General features: G+C 41.4%; 1 long non-coding RNA gene and 1 pseudogene across 1 annotated transcript in view; one reads left to right on the top strand and one right to left on the bottom strand.

The window, feature by feature from the left end:
- LOC121479720 overlaps positions 1-9,211 on the top strand; it is a 35,211-nt gene extending 26,000 nt beyond the window's left edge. Inside the window, exons 2-3 of the long non-coding RNA XR_005984807.1 lie at positions 8,162-8,313; positions 8,957-9,211. This is a non-coding gene — a long non-coding RNA (uncharacterized LOC121479720). The remainder of the gene's footprint in view (positions 1-8,161; positions 8,314-8,956) is intronic.
- Positions 9,212-19,523: 10,312 nt separating this feature from the next.
- LOC121479684 lies at positions 19,524-20,596 on the bottom strand (annotated as a pseudogene).
- Positions 20,597-22,096: the final 1,500 nt, after the last annotated feature.

The raw sequence follows: 22,096 nt of genomic DNA, 5'->3' as shown, positions 1-22,096 counted from the left end.
AAGTAATTCTCCTCAATGAGTTCTTTGGGTAGAGGTGAGAGCTGAACATCCTGGTAACAAAGTCACAAGTCGAGAAGATGGGTGAGGTATATTAGCAGAGGGGAGGGAGTCCAGCTGATGCTCAAGATAAAACATATGAGAAATTCTCTATAGTGGAAATGGCAAAGAATTTATGGGAAAAAGTTTGTCAGGGACAAAATTAAGAGTTGGCCCAGTTTGGTTTTTTTCCTGGAGTCATGAACCAGCTGCCACATGTATGAACCTCACACAGGTGCCAGGCCCCAGACTAGACCCTGGTACTGTGGGGATGTGGCACAAGGTGTGCAGACTACAGAGATGGAGACAGACGCCCGGGCAATGGCAGGACTGTGTACTGTGGTGGTGGCATGCTGTGAAGGTTAGGATGGGCTAGTTGCTGTAACAAACAAGCCCATGACTCAGCTCGGTAGACATTTATTTCTCTCTTGTATTATAGACTCATGCAGGTGTTTGGAAGGCAGTCGTCACATGGCTCCAACAATCTCCATGGCCTTGGAGTTCTCTGATGGATCCTCAGCAGCTAGCCAACAGATGGAGGAAAGAGAAAACTGGAGTTTGCACAGGAAGGTTTTCCGGGCTAGGTTTCAAAGTGGTGCCCACAAGCCATTTGTCCGAGCTTAGTCACATTGTTTCTGCAAAATGCCATGGCTGGGCAGCCACTTTCTGGCCACCATTCTACACAATGGAAGGGGAGTATTAGTCCTTTGGTGAACAGTCAACTGTTTCTGGGACTTAAACACAGAGGAGGACTGTAATGGGAGCCCAGATGAGAGAGAAACCTAACTGTGTGTGTGTGGGGGGGTGTGGTGGGGGAGGGAAGAGATATTATAGCAATGGATGGCTTCCCTGAAGAATTGATATTCAGACTGCATTTGAAAAAAAAAATTAAGTCAGGATGGCAGTGAGAAAAGACTTGATTAAAATAGTAGAAACAGCACATGCAAGGGCACTGGGGTATTCCTTCATCTGTCTATCCAACAAATATTTACAAAAGTGCCTTTAAGTTGCCAGGAATGTTTTCAAATGCTGGGAATGCTGCTACACATAGATAGACAAATTTTCCATGCTCACTACCCTGTATTCTAGTGAAGGGAGACAAACCGCAAACAAACAAGCAAAAAAAGTACAGAACTTGTTATATGGGGGAGAACTGCATGTCTTTAAGTAGGACTGGAGCTAGGGTGTATGTTGAAAGTGGTGATGCTGGAAGTGAGAAATGATGAGATTGGGGGAGAGAGAAAAGGCCAGCCAGGAAAGGGCCTTTCATGCGTGAAGGGGCATTAGGAAGAGGAGATGGGCTCAGCTTTGAATTATGGAAAGGTCTTTTGTTTTTTAAAATGTATTTATACAACATCACAGAAAAAAGAAAAAAAAAAAGAATCCCTACTTTGCATTCTTTATTAGACAGCAGTGGGCACAATTTATTGACTTAATGTTATTTGATTTATACATTTAGGTTAGTTGGCTTCACTATTTCCATATCTTACATCCTCCATCTGTCTTGGTTTGGGTTGGCCCTTGAAGTTGCCTGACCAGGGAGCTAGCACAGGACAGCGCAGGGAAACTCCTCAGAGCCTTTGGTTGGCCCCCACCACTGTCTCTGAGCCAGGCCAGAGCCAGAACCACTCCCCTGAGGTGCTCCTTTCTTTTGACCTCTTCACATTTCACTTTCTTTCATCCCTCAAAAGCGATGGCTCAACATTCTTCACGACCAAGCTGGAATTCTAGCTAACATCTTTGATTTTTGAACTAAAATTAAAAAAAAAAAATCAAATAGTAATGGATAGCTTAGAACTGATTTAGTATTCTTTTTTTTTTTTTTTTTAAGATTTCACTTATTTATTCATGAGAGACAGAGAGAGGGGCAGAGACATAGGCAGAGGGAGAAGCAGGCTCCCTATGAGGAACCCGAGGCAGGACTCGATCCCAGGACCCCAGGATCACGACCTGAGCCAAAGGCAGATGCTTAACCACTGAGCCACCCAGGCACCCCTGATTTGCTATTCTAATAGAAGTGTACAGATATATTTGGGGACTAGGAAAGAAAAAGAGTGTTGAAGTTAACAACTGCAATTATTATTATACAGAACAGCTTTCTTGAAGACCGGAGCTTCAATCTTCATATGTTTTTAAATTAACTTACAAATGATGTGACTAAACGTGCCTATTGCCTGATTACAGCTTTGTGTATCACTGTGGCTCCTGGCAGTTTTAGCATGTGATTTTGTAGTAATGCTTTGTAATAGGAACATGGCTGTCTTTTGAAAGATATTTAAAATATTCCTCAGAATAAGTATGACCATCAACTGGGAAGGAGACTGTTAGAAAGAGAGTTTGGTTTCCTAAGGTATATCATTAGTACTAGTGGTTTTATGTTTAAGACCTTCCCCCCTTAGGTAGAAAAATGGAAGCACAATAATCAAGGCACAACATGATGCTTGTCATCTTCCAGATTCAAATGATTGGGCTCTAACCTGAGCATAATGAAATTTCAGAGATGAAGTGAGTTGCCAGAAGTGCAATTGCTTAGAGCATGGAGGAAGGAAGGAAAAGCGTCAGAGAGGCATCCCATGATAACTCGACTTACTCCAAATGTTCTGGAAATGTGACAGATGCTGCTGCTAAGGTAGGGTTCAGGTTGTGGAGCATTCCCTCTGGGCAGCACCGGGAGGTGTCACTGTGAAAGGAGCTGGGCTCCTACACCTACGTACCCACTGGCAAAGGAAAGGAAGCAGGAAGTTTGGAGACTGACTTGTTTCCATAGTGAAGCCAGACAAATTCAGGCAGAGATCAGAAGCCTGAAATAAACAGTCCTTCAAAGCTCAAGGTGTCCAAGAAAGAAAACTCACTTCCTTTCTGTTGTTTTTACTGAGAAATTATGTGCTAGATATGAGTATGAATTGAAAACCAGTGTTATCGATTGCTTATTTATTTATTCAAACTCACACTGAGTATCTTCCATGTGCTAGAAATGGGGCCTTGACCCTAAAGGTCTGAAGATGAATAAGGTGTAGTGTTTTACCTTCCAGGGCTCAAAAATCCAGCAGGAAGTGGATTAATCTATATGTTTAAATTTGTCATTTAAACAAATAGATTTAATTTGGTAAGATAAGTGCTAATAGAGGTATACACAAAATGCCAAGGGAAACCATTCTAAGACCAGCTCAGTGAAGTTGGGAAAGTTTTCATAGATGATACGATATTTGAGTAGATTAAACTTATCTTCCTTTATCTATCTAAATTCAAATGAAAATCAATAAACATGAACAGATTTACTATTCAGCACTTCTTAACTACCCAAACCACAAAGGACAAGAAAATAGTTTCTAAACCTGGCACCCATCAGATTCATCTGTGGGGCCGAACAAAATTTCTATGACCTTCAAAAAAATTTCTATGACCTTCAAACATAGGAAAAGACTCGTGACTAAACTCACAATAAAATAAATGCAAATTATTTGTTAGAATGGTAAAAAATAAGACCCATTCTGTTTGTGAGACTTGTGGGGGAAAACAGATCCTTTCATGTGTTGGTGGTGGGAATGCAAACTGATTCTAAGCAGGAGAATTTGACAATACATTATAGAATAATAAAATAAAGAAGCATCTATTCTTTGGCTCAGCAATTTCACTTCTATAAATGTATCATAAACATATACCTGTGTAAGTACAAAATAACACACGTGTAAAATTATTCGTCGTGGCTTGCATTTTCTCTTTCTCTTTCTTTCTTTCTTTCTTTCTTTCTTTCTTTCTTTCTTTCTTTCTTTTTTCTTTCTTTCTTTCTTTCTTTCTTTCTTTCTTTCTTTCTTTCTTTCTTTCTTTCTTTCTTTCTTTCTTTCTTTCTTTCTTTCCTTCTTTCTTTCTTTCTTTCTTTCTTTCTCTTTCTTTCTTTCTTTCTTTCTTTCTTTCTTTCTTTCTTCTTCTTCTCTCTCTATCATACTCTTTCTATAATTTAAAAGTATTGGATAACTGAAATGAGCATTAGTAGAGGGTTTCAGGATGAATCCTAATAGAGCTACTTCTTGGAGCACTATGCAGCCATGAAAGGAATGAGGAAGATCTCCATGTACTGATGTGAAATGCTACCCAGAATACTTTGTTAATTGTAAAAATAAATAAATAAATAAATAAATAAATCACCAAATGAAGAACAGTGTGTGCTATACTACTTTTACTCAAGAAGAGAGGACATCAGAATTCATGTATTTTTTTCTTTATTTTGCTCCTCACAAACCACTGGAAGTTTAAAATCAGGAACTAGTAAAAATGGTAACCTAGCTAAAACTTAAAATCATCTCAAAGTTTAAAAAAATTGCAAGTCTGGTGCAAATAACTTTTTTTCAGAATGATTTAGAGTAAATTGCTGAAATGGTGCTTCCTTCACACCCCAGAAATTTAGCGCGCATTTCCCTGAAACATGCTACACCCACCACATCAGGACAGTAACATGGAAACATGATAAGTGTGGAATCCCTAGGCCCCATCCAAGTTTAAGTCTCTGAGTGTCCTTTAGAATAAGAGAGTCCTTGCTGAGAATCACATGCTACATTTAGTGTCACGTTCTTTAGTCTCATAAAGTCTGGAGCAGTTCCTCAGTCTTTATTCTATGACCTTCTGAAGATTTTGAATATTGCCAACCCGTTATGTTGAAGAATATCTCTTGATTTGGATTGTCCGATGTTTCTCATGATTAGATTCAAGGCTGTGCATTTGGGGATAAACATAACAAAAATGATGTGTGTTCTCGTTTCATAATTTCAAGTTGTCCGTTACCGATGATGTCGACTTTGATCACTAGATCAAGATGGTCCACAACAGTTACTCTTTTTCTGTTTGTGATTATTTAGTAAGTAGTTCGTGGGAAGGGTCTTTGAAAGTGTGTATAAATCCTGTTCCTCAACAAACTTTGGATTAATTAATTCATATCATGGTTTCCTATATTACTCATAGGTTATGGTTTGTTATTATCATTATTTGGAGGCCAAACTGTGCCAAATTTGACTAGTAGGAGACCCTACAAGATGGCTTATGGATTTTTTTGAGATGATTTCATTATTCTGGGAGTACTTCCATGCTTTCTGGCACAAGGTGTTCTAATGTTGGACTTTCCCTGCCCCAACCCTGGAATCAGCCACTTCTCCAAGGATACCTGGTTCCTTTTACTGGAGAATGATGTTTAGAAACTAAGATTTATGTGATAGCTGTGCTTATTATTTTTGTGGTGTCTGCTTTAAGGCCATATTAGTGGACAGATGAAGCTATATATATATGTTTGCATGTGTATAAATTTACATCTATCTTTATTTCTGTGTCTGTGAGTATATTTTGGAAACTGAGGTCACCTTAATAGCTTCAGTTTTTATTTAATATCACAGGTTTCATTCTCATTTTCTTCCTTTCTATTATTTGTTATGTCTCTCTCTGACACTAATTTGGCTTCCATTTTCCTTATTTGCCTAGTCCACCTTTTTGTAATCAATCTCCCACCTTCCATCTGCTTAAAGTGGAAGCTCTGTATTGTTAAATTTGAATTGGAAATTTCTGTATAAACATATGATTTAAAAATACACGCATGTATATTTCCTCCTACCTTTATCCATTGAAGGGCCTAGAAGCATTGACAATCCAGTGGCAGTGAGTAACCCCTAGCACCCAGATTTTGCTACCATTTAGCAAAATTACTCTTTAGAGAAATGGCTGATTCTGGGTCTGGGTGAGGGAATGGGCCTGGGATACCTTGCTGGGCTAAGAAAGAGCCAATATGAAGGGCAGAGATGGAAAGATTAGAGCTTCAAAAAGAGTCACTACAATGGGATGAAACATGCTCACTATACAAATCTGTAAGTGTCTAAAATGATACTCAGAAAAGAGAAAACCAAAGACAAAACAAACAAAACACAATACCATTTGCCACCTACTCCTTACTCTGAAAAGTGATAATTCAAGATAAATAATTATTTACTCTGCCTTTCCAGGAGGAGCAGTTGATCAGATAAATCTCTCTCTTGCTCTCTCTCTGTCTCACAAAGATCATCAGCTAATAAATACAGAATGAATCATAGAAATAGAAAAAAATTCACCATTTTCTCAACCCCTAATGAAGGAATTGATTGAGGCCCAAATCATCAGAGGATGATAAAGCCATCAGGTGATATACTGATGGAGAATTGGATAGTGTAGTGCAGCTGAAGTATTACTCTACAAATGATCTGAAGGTTTAAAAAGAAAATGGAAATTTACTAGTGGAGGGGGGAAACCAGCTCTGGCTTACTAATAATGGTTCGATTAGATGTGATGTACCTCACGATGTGTTGCAACGTCATATAGCATAAATAATGATATCTTGCTTAAAATATTTACCTGGATGTAATCCAGCCTCTAGATCCAAACTCTAGTTTACAGGAAATGCATGCGTGAGTGGAATAAGTTACACGACACTACAAATACAGAAAGTCAGCCATTCCGAGGGACACCTGGCCTGGTCTCTCCAAGATAATGTCATGCCAAAGAATGGGGAAGGGGAGCATTGTTTTAGGCTATAAATGACTTAAGAGATATATCAACTGTACATAATGTGGATTGGATCTTGGTAGGGCTAAAATGGGAGTAACATACACTTTTGGAGAAACTGGCAAAATTTGAATATAGATTAGGTATTAGATAATAATAAGGAATTAATATGATTTTTCAAAGTTGCCTAATGGTATTGATTTTAACAAGGAAAATATTCGTATTTTAGTGATGTTCATATAATTTATTAAAGATACTTTAGTAAAAAATTTGAGGTAAATATGATAAAAATGTGAACAACAGTTAACCTAGATAATAGGCATATGGGTGTCATTATACCCTTTTTCTATACGTTTGAAAATATCATAATAAAAAGTTAAATGTAATTCTGACTCCCAGTCCCCAACCCAGATCTACTGAATGAGCGTAACCCTTAGTTGTCATCTTATTTTGTCAAGTATGCTATCTCAGTGAGGGAATGGATGAACAAATGTCTTTTTCAAAGTGTAATCTTCTTCAACAAATACTGACCAGGTCCCTCTTGAGGGTCAAGTACTTTTCTACGTCCTAAAGATTCAGCAGTGAACAAACAGATACAAGGGATCTGAAATCCTTGGAACTTAGTATCTTGCCTTCTCCATAGTAGGACTTTTAAAAACAAACAAACAAAAATTTTTTTAAGATTATATTTATTTATTCATGAGAGACACACACAGAGAGGTGGAGACACAGGCAGAGGGAGAAGCAGGCTCCCTGTGGGGAGCCCAATGCAGGACTCGATCCCAGGACTCCGGGATCATGACCTGAGCCGAAGACATACTCTCAACCGCTGAGCCACCCAGTTGTCCCAAACAAACTTTTAAAAATTGTTAAATATAATAAAAAACACAGAAAACAGGTGGACAGTTTAATGACCTGTTGGACAGTACCACCCCTGAGCCACACAGGACCCAGAACCTTCTCAGTGACCCAGGACCCTTCCATGCCCCCCCAACCCCCAAGACACAACCCTGTTCCTCCCCAGAAGAGTAGGTTTTAGAAGGCTATGGCAAGTTCAGAACCCTGCCCTTAGTATTCTTCTATTACTCTACCCCTCAGAAGTAAAGTTTTACATTTTTCCTTTGGTTCAAAAGATTTTCATCTCAAAGTTTTACAAAACAGTACAATTCAGACATGCCTTATTAGACATGCGATTTTCACTTTATCATATCAAGTAGATGGAGCAGCTCTGGGGCAGACTCATTCCTGATTCACAGCTAATTCCGAGAACATAATGTCATAAAGGATCTTCAGATGCAAACGCATAATTCTATCGTGGTGGAGTGAAGAAATTAAAAATGTTATTTAAAATAACCTCAATGCCAGCTTCAGTGAATAAAGTTAGGGTCTCAGGAGACTGTCTGCAGAGTCATTATGTTGTAAGGCTGTTAAAAGGTGACCTGAGGCATTGCTCATTACCTGGGCTGCCTGAATCAAATGAGAAATAAGCTTCTCTCCTAAAAAACAAAACAAAACAAAACAAAACACACACACACACATACAAAAAAAAATTTTGAGAAATTTAATCTTCTCCCTGTTTTATTTGATTTTTTTTCTCTTCTAATTTAAGTCATTCAGTTCCAGACCTGAAATATTATAAAAATGGGCAACGTGTTCCCTGTCCGGCTGTTCTCAGAATGCCCAGATCTTGGCAACCACAACAAGGATCGAAAAGTAGAGATACGTGCATTTTGTCTGGAAGTTTCAAAGCTCTCATCCCAGGTAATTTTACATGCACAATGACACACCATCTTCACTAGGCTGTGGTGTGCGCTGAATACAATAATAAGCACGTAGTGTGGGGTGGGGGCGTACCCCAGGAGAGTTTGTGGGTGGCTGAGGTGGTGGGGAGGGTCCCAGACTGGGTGGGAACTGGGGTCCCCTTCCAGCAACTCCATCTCCTACCTGGATGGCCATGGGCCCATCTCTGTGTGGTGAAGCCTCAGCCCCCCATGGGTGAGTGGAAGCAGATTCCTCAGAGGGATGGTGTGAGGATTCATGAGGACACCTGCCACCACCTGGGTGCTACTGTGGGCCACCGTGCTCCTCCCACCTGCGATCTCCTGCGTTCTCTACGTTCCTACCCGTCCCTCCATTACTCAAGAATGACTAGAAAATGGAGGAAGCCTGAGCATTTCTGAAAAGGGTGCGCTTTGCCCTTTCCACTCCCGCCCCCCCGAAAGGAGGCTGCTCGACTGCATCCTGAGTCCTCAGCCAGTAGTTTTAATCTCTTCCCAATTACTTAATCTCTCTACACCTGAATTTCCTCACATACGAAATGGAGATGAAAAGAGGACTTCCCCACTGGGCTGTAGTGAGGATTAAATGAGACAACGAGTTCTTGCTTTTATGAACGTTGTTCCAGGAACGTTCCACAGAGTCTGGAGCCTGAGGCCCAGCGGCCATGTGGCGGCCTTCACTGCGCTTCGAGGACCCCCATCTCACCCCTCCTGGTCTGAAGGAGGGGGGCACGATTTGGAGGCAGCTGGGGTTACAGGATGACAAATGTCGCTTGCAGGACGCAGTGGGAGCTCCCACAGCAAGCCCTGGAAAACATTAGTGAGAGATGGGGAAAGCACAATCGCATTACCCTTCTCTTTCTATCCATCACTGCCTTTCTCTAGTCAATAAATGTCTCCCAGCTATTGCCTCTCGGCCTCTTCCTTGGGGTTTAGAGCTTGACATGTTAAGTTTTAATGAGGAAGAATAGCCACATTTGGCTTTTTTATCTTCTCTCCTTGAGCACAGCCTTATATTTGGTTGCTTTCTGGAAGAAAAATAAAAGTGTATCATGTTGTTAGTCTTGGACTGGACATTAAATAAAAACAATCAAATGGAAACAAAATGTCAGCAATCGGCTCTGAGGTCTCAGGGGCGAGCTTCCTGGCCACCGAGGCGCCTCACAGAAGGAGCATGGGCTGTTGCTTTCCCAAAGTCTTGGAGGGCCTCCCGTCGCGGAAAGCTGGTAGGCTCTGTTCTCAAGCTGTGTGCTGTCTGCATTTTATTTCTCTTCTTGGTGCTCATTTGAATGCAGATGTGTGCCCAAGGGCTGGGGGCACTCAGGCTGCTCTGAGGACCCTCATTTCCCCTGAGTATCTATCTTCTTTGCTCACCGGCCTGAAGTTTGTCGCTAGCCATCACCTCCAGCAGGCCACTGGTGAGGTGCTACATAGGAAGGGTTCCTTGCCAATGGCAAAATCCGGGAGAGAGCTTACATGTTCTACGAGGTTCTTTCTCACCTTAGAATTTTAAGCAGCACCTGCAATTTCATCTGAAGGGATGGCGATAATCATGTTACTGCTTACACTTGTATGAGCGCTTCATTGCTTATAGAAATAGAAAATCTCAGTCTTCGTGACCCCCCTGTGCAGTAGTAGGGTGGCAAGGAGATGTCATTCCCATCTTATAAATGAGAAAATAGATAGGGAGCCTGAGCAGCTTACTTAGGAACACATGGTAGTCCAGCGTGCCTCAGCAAAATCATCAGACCAAGAGTGTAAAATAGTTCTTAAATTCACCCAGGTATTCAGAGGCTTTGGAAGCAAAATCTTTGCTTGGATGGAAGGAAACTAGTATTTATGGAGTGCTTACACCAAGGGTGAGTCGTTTTACCTGTATTCTTTCCTAGTGGGCAGCCACCTCCCTGTGTGGTTATGTGTGAATTATTCCCACTTCACAGATGAGAGAATGGAGGTTCAGGAAGTTTATGTGACTTGCTTAGTGGGAGGTGGAGATAGACTTGAACCTGTCTCCTCTTGCTCCAAAGCCGAGAACTGCCAGGATCGTGGAATACAATTCCTGACTAGACTTTCCTAGCAGGAGCCATCACAACAGACCTTCCCTCAAGCAAAGGTAGTCTTGGCCTGGTGTGGCTGTGCAACCCAGGCCTGACTGTCCCAGTAGCCACAAACCTTCTGTGATGCACCCTGCACACTGGAGAGTCATGGAAATCCTGCGTTAACGTCACTGTTGACAACATATTTATGCTCCAGGCCATGTTTCTTCACGCAGTAGTCAAATAATTCAAAAAGGCATTTAAGCAGGCCTATTTATTAGTTATGCTCCATCTGACTGATAAACACAATCTGTTGGACTGGCTCGGGCTAAAAATTTATTTATTATTAAAACATTGCTGAAATATAACCAATTTCTTGGGTTTACATGAAATCCCATGGTGTTGATATATTATCCACTCTACTATCAAATGTTTAGTTAGGCTCAGAATGAATCATTTCATCTCTTTTCATAACTCTTGCTTTGTCATGAAGTTTGTTTGGTTTAACGGCTGGTTAGACAGCCCCACAGCAGACTCTTTTATAACTCCATATTTTTTTCCCCCCAAAAGAAGACAGAAGTTATAGACATGCATGGAGCAGGAGGCTGTAGGAACAAGCAACTTGCAGCTCTTGGTAACTTTGGGCAAGCCATACTCGGGATCAGAGAACAGAGAAAGGTTGTCTTGTGAGCAAATGAGTTTGGTTGTTTACTGGAAAATCAGCAGTAGAGGTAAAAGTCCAATGGATTTTTTTTTTTAAAATTCCCACTGAATCCTTTTTCTTCAAAGTTTTGAACTGTTTGATTCATGGAGGAAATCTATTTAGGTAGGTGCAGTTGAATCAAATCAGGTTTTTACTTGGACCCTTATATAAAGTTTCTTTTGTCTTCAGGAATTCTGAGCTTAGGAAGAAATGCAGAAGGAATTTGCATCCATCCTCTTGATAAAGCCCCAAAAGTTGAAGTGACTTGTCTAAGGACACACAGCTGGTTGGGGCAAAGGCGGAGTTGAGGGGGTCTCCTGCCTCCGACTGGGCTGTTGTTCAGCTCCAAGTGGGATGAGCTGGCCTGTGTAAGAAACAGGAAATTCGTGTGGGTTAATGGGAAGTTGCTCACATGAGTGGTAACTCACAAGTAGGTGACTTGATGTGACTGATAATGTACATTTCTGTAATGCTACATAGCTGTAAAAGTTTCAAACAATATGAGTAAGTATAATGTATATAAACACGAAAGCCCACCTCTTCCCCAGCCCCTTCTGCTCTCACTTCCCAGAGCTCGCTACCAATAATAGCCTGTCTAAGGCCATCTGGATTTTTATATGGACATTTAAAACTCTTCTCTCTTTCCCAAAACACCCAAAATTTACTTTTAAAAATTAAAATTGTTTATATATACCTAATCTTCTGTTATTTGCGTTTTCATGGCAAATTTTTAGAAAAGTTATTAGGTTCTATTTTATAGTCTATTTCAAGAAAATAGATCATGGGCTTATTTCCCTATCTCCTTCCTTGTGTGGTATCCCAGTAAGTAGAACGGAATTTATTTAACCAGTTTCCTATTGATATAAACCTTGCTGTATTCTCTTGCCAATTTTGAAAAATTACGAATCGTGACCATGGCATGTTCTATTAGCAGAGCACAACACCATCCAGCCTGCCTTTTCCCTCCCCTTGTAGTTGTACGAGTTCCTTCTACCTGCCTCTGACCCCCATTCAGTCTTTTTGCTATTTCCAGTGAGGCATTGAAGTTCCTACCAGTGTATGCTGGGCACAAGGCAACACACAGCCCTAAAATTCAACATAATCTGTGCTCCTGTAGTGATTCAGTGTTTTGCAGAGCTGTAGGCTCATTATCAAGAATATGAGCAGCCGTTATTCTGTAGAAGCCAGGCAGTGCTGGTTACGAGAAGCTCGGAATGAGAAATGTCAAAATCAGTCATGAGCAATTGTACAGCTGAAAAATGTGGCTACTAATTCTTTTCCTAGGAGGGTAAAGGGAGTTAGTGTCTGAACTTAAGAAACTTTAAAAATTCTACATATTATCCCTCATGTCATTGATAATTCAACACTTATTGAGTGTGGACTCTAGGGCAGGTTCTGGATTAGACCCGAGGCTTTGATGCACCTCACACCTGGCTTCCACCCCGAGGTGCTCCGGATGCTGATGTTTAAAAAAGACAGTGTGTTCTTCGGTGGCTATTGGATGCTTTGGTAACATTAAAAAAAAGGGGGAAAGAAAAAAAGAAAGAAAGACAAGATGAACATGGAGAAAGCAGAAGAGAGGAGAAAGAGAAGAGAGGAGAGCCCCCTTCCGAACCCTGTATGCCCGGAGCAGTGGTTTCCATATTTCAGTGGGTACCAGAAAGCCTAGGGTGCTTGTATTCAAGCACCAAATTATTAAGAAGGAGAGAAAGAAAGGAAGAAAGAAAGAAAGAAAGAAAGAAAGAAAGAAAGAAAGAAAGAAAGAAAGAAAGAAAGAAAGAAAGAAAAAAGAAGGAAAGGAAAGAAAAAAACAGGAAGGAAGAAGACAAAAACTCCGCTCTCAGCATCTCTCCTTTGCTTCCCCTCCCCACCTCTGTTTCCGCTCTCCCCCCTCCAAGGGTTTTCCGGCTGCCCACCCCACCCGCAGCTGCTCTCCGGGGTGGGGGTGAGGGCCACATCTGCAGGAATTCCGGCCCTCTGCTTCTCCTCACCTGCTTGGTTTATGGACTTCCCACGTAATATTGTATTTTATCACGTCCCACTGCTAAAAAGCAGAGCAACCACACCGAATTTGAAAGCCATTGGCCTGGAAGATGCACTTAAGACTGCCACCTGTCCTCTGGCCCAGCCTCTCCTTTCCAGTTCACCTCCAGCTGCTCCGCAGTGGGACCCTCCTCTCTTTGGATCTTCTTTGGGTCTTCTTGCCATCCACCAACATCCTGCCATCTTGCTTTTTTCCCTTGTGACAAGCACACTGAGCGCCTGGGCCCTCAGCTCCAGGCCTCCCCAAATTCTATCTCCATCCATCCTGGGGAGCCAGTGAGGGCCGTCTGCTAGGTTCCTGCTGGAGCCTTCTTCCTGTGACATCCTTTGTGTGGGTGTTAAAGCCAAAATGAGGCCCTGTGGCCTGAGGACTAGGGGTTTGGACTCTGAATTCTGAACACCTGGGTCCCTCCTCACTGTCTGTGGCCTTGATGGGCAAGCTCATGAGCTTGGTGAGCCTTCGATTCCTCACCTGTAATCATTCTGATTTTATAGGGTTACTATGGGGACTAACTCCAGTGGCTTCCCACTGAATAAAAAAAGCTAAAGTAATAACAAATCCCCCTCCCTCCCGCCACTCCTCCCAAGGCCCTACACAGTGTGCTTCCCCCCTACTCCACTGCCTGTGGCCTCATTATCTTTCCTGCTTCATCTACAGTTCTTCTTTGCTCATTCCTTGAGGTCTTCCTTAAACACGCCAAGCACACTCCTACTGCAGGACCTTTGCACTGGCGGTTGCCTCTTCCTGGAATGTTATTTCCCTCAATATCACAATGCTTTTTCTGATCTCCTTCCAGAATTTGCTCAAATATGGCCTTCTCATTGAAGACTTCTGGGGCCACATTATCTAAAATGACACCCTTCTCCCCCCTCCCTTGGCACTCTCCCTCTTTTCAATTTTTCTCCTTCCCCGTACTACAGTGCTTATCATTGTCTAACTCTATAATTGACTTATTTATCTATTTTTTGTCTGTCTGGATCTTTATCTCTTGTTCACTCCAGCACCCAGAACGCTACCTGGCACACAGCGGGTACTCCATAAATATTTGAACAAATTAACGAATGATGAAATAGGTAAGGCAGGCAGATCATTTTGAGGGATATGAGCTTTTGATGTTTTGATGCCTCAGTTTGCTGGCTACCCAGCTTAGTTCTATTTGTACACGTGTGGAAAATCAGATTTGGAAGGAGTCACAAGAATTAAACTCAGCAGGTGTTGTTCTGTCCTGCTTAGTTGTTTACAGTGAGCCACACCGGCCCCGGTCCAGCTCCTGCCTCTGGGGAGAGGAATCCTCTTGTGGTGTACACATCTGTGCAGGAGCCCAATGACTCCTCAGGAGACTGCCTGATGCATGAGGAACCAGAGCAAAGAGAGCTGGTTATTCTCAAGAGACCCTCCTCATTTACGATTCATCTATATTTATGGTTACGTTGCACTAAAGAATAAGGAAATGTCAGAAACTCCTTTCTTTGGAAGATCCTGAAGAACTGCTACAAATTTTACTCTCTGAGTCTGCTTTGCCTGTTCTGTGGGGACCATGGCCTAGGCTTACGGCCAAGGGAGCTTCCTTCATTTCATCATTTTCCCCTCCTGAGTTACATGTCTTCAAGGTTACAGATCATCTTTCACTGGTTTTATTGTAGGTTGCTCTTCCCTAAGGGACCTGTTTATTTCCTTTTTTATTTTTTATTTTTTGTAAGTACGTTCCATGCTGGGCACAGAGTCCAATGTGGGGCTTGAACTCATGACCGTGAGATCAAGACCTGAGATGAGTTCAAGAGTCTGACGCTGAAAATGACAGAACCACCCATGCGCCCCAAGGGACCTATTTCTTAAGGCCTTTGGGAAAGTGATTCAAATGTGATAGACCCCATGCACCTTCCAGCTGAGATCCAGTAACGCTTCTCATTTTTAAAATAAGATAGCAGATGAATACCTTTTGCCGCTGGAACCAGTCTGCAATTTTTCATATTGGTAAGCACTAATCCTTATCAACCTCATAACTTCAATAAACTTCATAGATGTCTTAGTTCATTCCAGCTATATAACAAAATGCCACCACCTGCATGGCTTATACACAAGGGATATCTATTTCTCACAGTTTTGGATGCTGGAGTGTTTAAGATCAAGGTGCCAACATGGTTGTGTTCTGGAGTGGGCCCTCTTCCTGGGCCATAGCTGGTACTACACCCTATGTCCTCACACGGTGGAAAGGGCTAGGGACTTCTGGGCAGATTTTTCTTTTCTTTTTTTTTTTAATAAATTTATCTTTTATTGGTGTTCAATTTACCAACATACAGAATAACACCCAGTGCTCATCCCATCAAGTGCCCCCCTCAGTGCCTGTCACCCATTCCCCCCCACCCGCCGCCCTCCTCCCCTTCCACCACCCCTAGTTCGTTTCCCAGAGTTAGGAGTCTTTATGTTCTGTCTCCCTTTCTGATATTTCCCACCCATTTCTTCTCCCTTCCCTTATATTCCTTTCACTATTATTTATATTCCCCAAATGAATGAGAACATATAATGTTTGTCCTTCTCTGATTGACTTACTTCACTCAGCATAATACCCTCCAGTTCCATCCACGTTGAAGCAAATGGTGGGTATTTGTCGTTTCTAATGGCTGAGGAATATTCCATTGTATACATAGACCACATCTTCTTTATCCATCATCTTTCGATGGACACCGAGGCTCCTTCCACAGTTTGGCTATTGTGGACTTAAGGCTCTGATTCTACAATGCAGATACCTCATGACCTCATCATCTTACAGGGACCTCATCTCCTAACACCATCACCTTCTGGGGTTAGGATTCAAAGTATGAGTTTTGGGGGCACAAACATTCATAGCAATAGACACAGTTCCATCTGATTAGAACATGGGACCCCATGCTTAAAATGACAACCATTTTATGCACTGTAGGCATTTTGCCTGATTGTCATAGCTCTCTTCTCTCTATCCTGCAGTTGTGGGTTTCCAGGCTGACATTTCGTATGAGGAGCAAACGAGCTTTGCCTTGGCTTGTCCATTAATGGCCATTGTGCACCCTCCAACTTGCTTGAAACTTTTACTGACCTCTTCTCAATACGTGGCTATTTGACAGTAGCCAGCTATGGCTCAGGCTGAATGAGCTCAGCATGGATTCACGGTTGTTGATAACCAAGTCACGATTGTTATTGTGGTGACCCTTGGCACCTCTATCACATCACATAATTATCATTTCTTCTTTTGTGGTGGGAGACATTAAGATCTAGTCTCTTAAGAAGTTTGATGTTCACAATCCAGGACTGTTGTCTATGGTCACTATACCGTGCATTAAATCTCCAGGACTTATTCACCTACTGGTTGCAAGTTTGTGCCATTGGACATCTCTCCCATTCTCCCACCTCCAGTTCTTGGTAACCATCATTCTACTCACTGTTTTTAAGAGTTCTGCTTTTTTAGGTTGTACCTATAAGTGAGATAATATGTATTCATATTGTTTTTCTTTATCTGACTTATTTCATCTAGCATAATGTCCTCACAGTCTATCCAGATTGTCGCAAATAGCAAGATTCCTTTCTCATGGGTGAATAATATTATAAATACATTATTATACATATTATATATATATCACATATTCTTTACCATTCATCTCTCGACAGACACTTAGGTTGTTTCTGGCTTCTTTTGATGAGTCAACTAACAGTATTCAGTAGCACAAAGCAAGGTTGTGTTCTGCAACCCCTTTTGTATTAATTCAATATTAATGATTTGAAACTGACTTTAGTAAATGTAAATGTCTGTTCGTTGGCCATAGAAAAAGATTGAGTGAGTTCTTCCTGTACACTAATATTAATGTGATAAACTGGAAGTGGCCTGTGTGGGTGATGCATCCTGTGATCACACCACTAACTGTAAGACTAGTCTTTTTTTTTTCCACACCAGTCAGAAGTGTTTTATTAAAAAAAAGTTAATGAGACAGATAAAAAAAAAAAAAGCCCTTAATGTTTTAAAGTCTGATTAAATTCAATATTAACTCAAGTTCTCGATGGGGAAACCCAATGGGGAAAGACAACAGGTACGTCAGGGAAAAGCAGACAGTGGCTGACAAGTCTTCAGTGGAAAAGTAAGTTGCAACCTTATACAAGCTGCCCTAATGATTATCAAGTCCAAGTTTTGCTTTTCAAAAATAGGTTGTATATATATATATATATATATATATATACTGGTATATTTGGTATATATAGATATACCAAAGAAACCACACAGACACCCCCAAGAGTACAGTGATGTAACAATGAAATCCAAGGGATATAGGAAAAGCCAAATATGACAATACATACTAATAATCTATAAAATAGAACAAGTCTTTCAATCCTGGAAAAAAATGGGAAACCTCATGAATATAACACGTGAAAGGAGAACTAATCACATGTGGAACAACTCTAAACATTTTCCCAATGACTAAGCAACAAATGACAGCTTTGGACACCATTAACATGTAATTTTTACACCCAATATGTATGTAAATTAATTTTTTCTACTCAATTACCATTTCTTCCTTTTGCTCTTTTCCCTAATTTTCTCTAGCAACATTTTTCCTTTGGTTTGACCAGTTGAACTCATAACTTTTGGAACCTAAAGTGAATATCAACTCTTATTGGAAAACCACCCAGGAAATGCAATCCTAGAAAAGGCAATTTTTTTTTTAGATCAAGCCTTTTTTTGTTACAAAAACAAAAATAAATCCAAATGGGTAATGAAATAAACATTTTTTTAAGTACTCCATCCTGGGTTGTCTGTCCTAGAATTTAATAAACAGTTCAAGTTTAGGTTGCTTCAACACTTCTTCTGGATGCTATGATGCCTCCATCTTATAACCATGTTTCTCTAGTTCAGCTCATAACTGATTCAAGTCATCCTCTACATTGTCATCATCCATATTATCCTCCCAGACATGCACATCTTCATCTTCATCTAAACCAGTCCAGTCATCCTGGACATGAGGCTAGAGGCCCAGGTTCCCATGGCTCCTCTCAATGAGGAAGCAGAAGGCATTCAGCCTCACTGGTGAGGCCCCCCACCCCGCACCGTGACATTCCGAACCCCAAGCCTGTTGCAAGTAGGGTCGCACATGCTGAGCCTTGAGGGCCCTTCGCAGGGGTCCGGACTTCCTGTGGGCGCCTCAGGGCCGAGCCCAAGAGCCCTCTCTGACTCCACCTTGGAGAGCAGAAAAGGCAAATTTTAACTGAGGTGGCTTGACAAAGTTAAGCATCTGTTCTCAATAGGACAATGTCCTCCATGTTAATTACTGGGTTAATGACTTCTCTTGGCTGGATCGCATGACCCAGCATGTTTTGCCTCTTAAGCTAGCTTGGAGGGATAATGGTGGGCCCTGTGGTGGGGTACTGCAGAACTATGTGCACCAACACCCACCTGTTTAAGCTTTCAAGAAATACAAATCATTTTTTTTCAGTCTTTAAAAAAATTGTTATTTAGATTCAATCTGCCAACATATCACTCAGTGCTCATCACATCACATGCCCTACTTAGTGCCCATCACCCAGTTACCCCATCCCTGCACCCACTTCCCCTTCCTCAACCCTTTGTTTGTTTCCCAGAGTCAGGAATCTCTCATGGTTTGTCTCCCTCTCTAATTTTCTCCACTCAGTTTCCACCCCCCCCACCCCCCTTTATGGTCCCTTTCACTATTTCTTTTTTTTTTTTTTTTAATTTCTTTTTATTTTTTATTTTATTTTTTGTTTCTTTTGTTTTTTGGCTTTCACTATTTCTTATATTCCTTATATGAGTGAAATCATATGATAATTTTCTGTCTCTGATTGACTTATTTCACTCAGCATAATACCCTCCAGTTCCATCATGTTGACGTAAGTAGTAGGTATTTGTCCTTTCTGATGGCTGAGTAATATTCCATTGTGTATATATATAGACCACATCTTCTTTATCCATTCACCTGTCAAAGGACATCTTGGCCCACAATTTGGCTATTGTGGATATTGGTGCTATGAACATTGGGGTTCAGTTGCCCCTTCATTTTTCTACAACTGTATCTTTGGGGTAAATACCCGGTACTGCAATTGCTGGGCCATAGAGTAGCTCTATTTTTAACTTCTTGAGGAACCTCCACACTGTTTTCCAGAGTGGCTGCACCAGCTTGCATTCCCACCAACAGTGCAAGAGGGTTCCCCTTTCTCCACATCCTTGCCAACATTAATTGTGTCCTGTGTGGTTAATTTTAGCCATTCTCACTGGTGTGAGGTGGTATCTCCTTGTGGTTTTGATTTGAAATACAAACCATTTTAAACTATTTAAAACCATTTAAGTAAAATAAATAGAAAATATTGCATTTCTATTGGTCTGTTTTGCCTCTTGAACTAGCTTGGAATGTGGTTCATGACGGAAAACACAATTAATTAGTTGCTATTCCAAGCTCCTTGGGTTTCAATAATTCTTACTCTTTAAGCCTCAGCACCATTTGTTTTGTTTTGTTTTTTGTTTTCTGTTTGTTTGTTTGTTTGTTTGCAGTGATAATGGTATTCTTCATTAGCATCGCCACTATACTGGGACCAACACCCCCAGGACTGGAGTTATGTCACTGGCTTTCTTTCTGACTCCTTCAAAATCCACATCTCCAACTAACTAGCAGATATGGAATCTTGAAGTCTATTTATTTCCACACTGGTGACTGCTCCTCCCTCCTTGATCGTATCTGCTGTGATTAGATTTGGACTGCCTGCAGCAGAGACCACAATATCTGTAAGAACGGTATTTTTCTTCAGGTCCTCTTTGGGAGGCATTGCCTCCAGGGCGTTCCTGAGCCCCATCTGTGTGTAGGATCATTGCAATGGGCATTCCAACATTTTTGACCTTCCAGCAGCAACCACATTCTTCCCTAGGGTTGGAAAGCTAATTTGCTTAATTATTTCCCAGACCCCCCGTGGGATAGCTGGTAATATGGAATACTGATCCAAACACATTCGCCCTACTTGAATGACATGAAGGCCATCAACATCCTTGTCTGGAGGATTATCGCATTATAGATACAGCATTACAGATCTCGCCCTCATCAGTGTGCTCTGGGAGACGCAGCTGAACAAGGAGGCCACTTGTATTATCCTTATTCGGTTTATTGATTAAATTCCACAGCTCTTCTTCTGAAACTAAAGCTAATTTCACAATGGTTTGGTGGTTCCCACATCTGCAGCCACCTGGTTTTGTTGAGGGTGTAGGAGTGACTTGCAGGATTCTCACCAACCAGAACCACGCTCACAATCACTTTGGCCACTTGATGCCCAGTGCCAGCCATTCATCCATCTCCTACCACACTTCCTGCTTGATCTGCTGGGCAAGTTTCCTTCCAGAAATGACACCAGCTTCATTTGGAACTGCCAAGTGGCAGAAGGAGCAATGGCGGAGGTGGCAGCTCTTCGAGGGCCAGGGCAGCCCGGTGGCTGATGAGGACACGATGGAAGCAGCGGTCATCACCTGTCCCAGCGTCCACACCAGGTGAGACTAGTCTTCAGTCGACTACTTTACAATGAAAATAATTATTATGTGGCTGTTCTCCAAATGTAGTGATTCTAAGTTTAATAATCTAATTTTTAAATTAAAGCAGCAGTATCCCAACTGTTTTAATTATATCCCTCATTAATGAAAAAAATGTATCGGCACGCTCTCCCAATCCATATGGATTTATTTATAAATTATATACCCATGCCAGTATATCAATATGTTATCTATATTAGAAAGCATGCATAAAAGAGCAATTTAAAAGGGTGACATACAGATAAAAGTCAGTGACTTTTTTTTCTTATTTTATTCATTACTAGAACAATATCACTCAATTATGATGATGAATTAACATTCAAAGCTCATTCCTTTTAAAAACGCCTTGTTAATCCTGATGGCTTCATGTTCCCCCTTTGGCTAATAAAACAGGCGCCGCACAAACTCAAGGCAAGGTTCATAATTAACAAGAGGGGAGGTAAATCCACATTTTAAGTAGTCTTTCTATTAAGTTTAAGTTTGGAGGTTGACTTTTGGTCAAATAGCCCGGAACCTTGGTTTACCTCATAATGTGGCTGATAAAAAGCTTGCATGTCCTAAGAATCAGAGATGTACAGACTGTGCCATTTTCTTTTGTTTGTTTGTGCTTATTACTGGAGAGATTTGTGTTTACTCCTCTCCATTGTGTGAGAGGTAGTTTAGTTGGAGCCAGATGCCACATGCCACACCTCCACTGAGACACATCTGGACTCCAACATGTGGCCATTCGATGAAAGTGAACGACAACAACAAAAATGCATCAACTCCTTGCTTAGGGAACTTCCACTTTTCCTCCCAGAGACCTAAAGAACCACAGGGGGATGCTTTGGGCTGACCAAGCAGGTGAGGTGCCTGCATCAATTAGAATGTTTAAATAGTAGGAAAATTGGACTCATTTCATGTTGCTTCTTATAAATACAGATATAAATGCCCACTGTCTTACAGGGCCCCCAGAGTGCACAGACTCTAGTCTGAGACATAGTTGCTACTACCTCGTCCTGAAAAGTTCCCTGGGAACTTCCCAGTGCTGCTCGTAAAGGGATGACCCAGAAAGCTGCTTCTCAGATGTCAGGTGTTTACATAATAACTTCACGAGTTTGCCTTACCTATCTATTTTCTGTATTTCTGTTTTTAAAAAGATTTTATTTATTTATTCATGAGAGACACAGAGAGAGAGGCAGAGACACAGGCAGAGTGACAGGCAGGTTCCTTGCAGGGAGTCCCATGTGGGACTCGATCCCAGACCCCGGGATCACGACCTGAGTTGAAGGCAGAAGCTCAACCTCTGAGCCACCAGGCACCGCACATTTTCTGTATTCTTAATATCGATATCTGTATTGACTTATAAGTTAAATTTATTTAAAAAGGAACCATTGTGTCGCCGGCATGAATGGAAAAATCCATCTCACTTCCCTTCATCTTGTTTCCCAAAGCCCT

Source organism: Vulpes lagopus, chromosome 21, assembly GCF_018345385.1.
Source record: "Vulpes lagopus strain Blue_001 chromosome 21, ASM1834538v1, whole genome shotgun sequence".
Taxonomy (NCBI): Eukaryota; Metazoa; Chordata; class Mammalia; order Carnivora; family Canidae; genus Vulpes; species Vulpes lagopus.
Note: the sequence above shows the minus strand (reverse complement) of the source record. Positions and strands in the feature narration are given on the sequence as shown.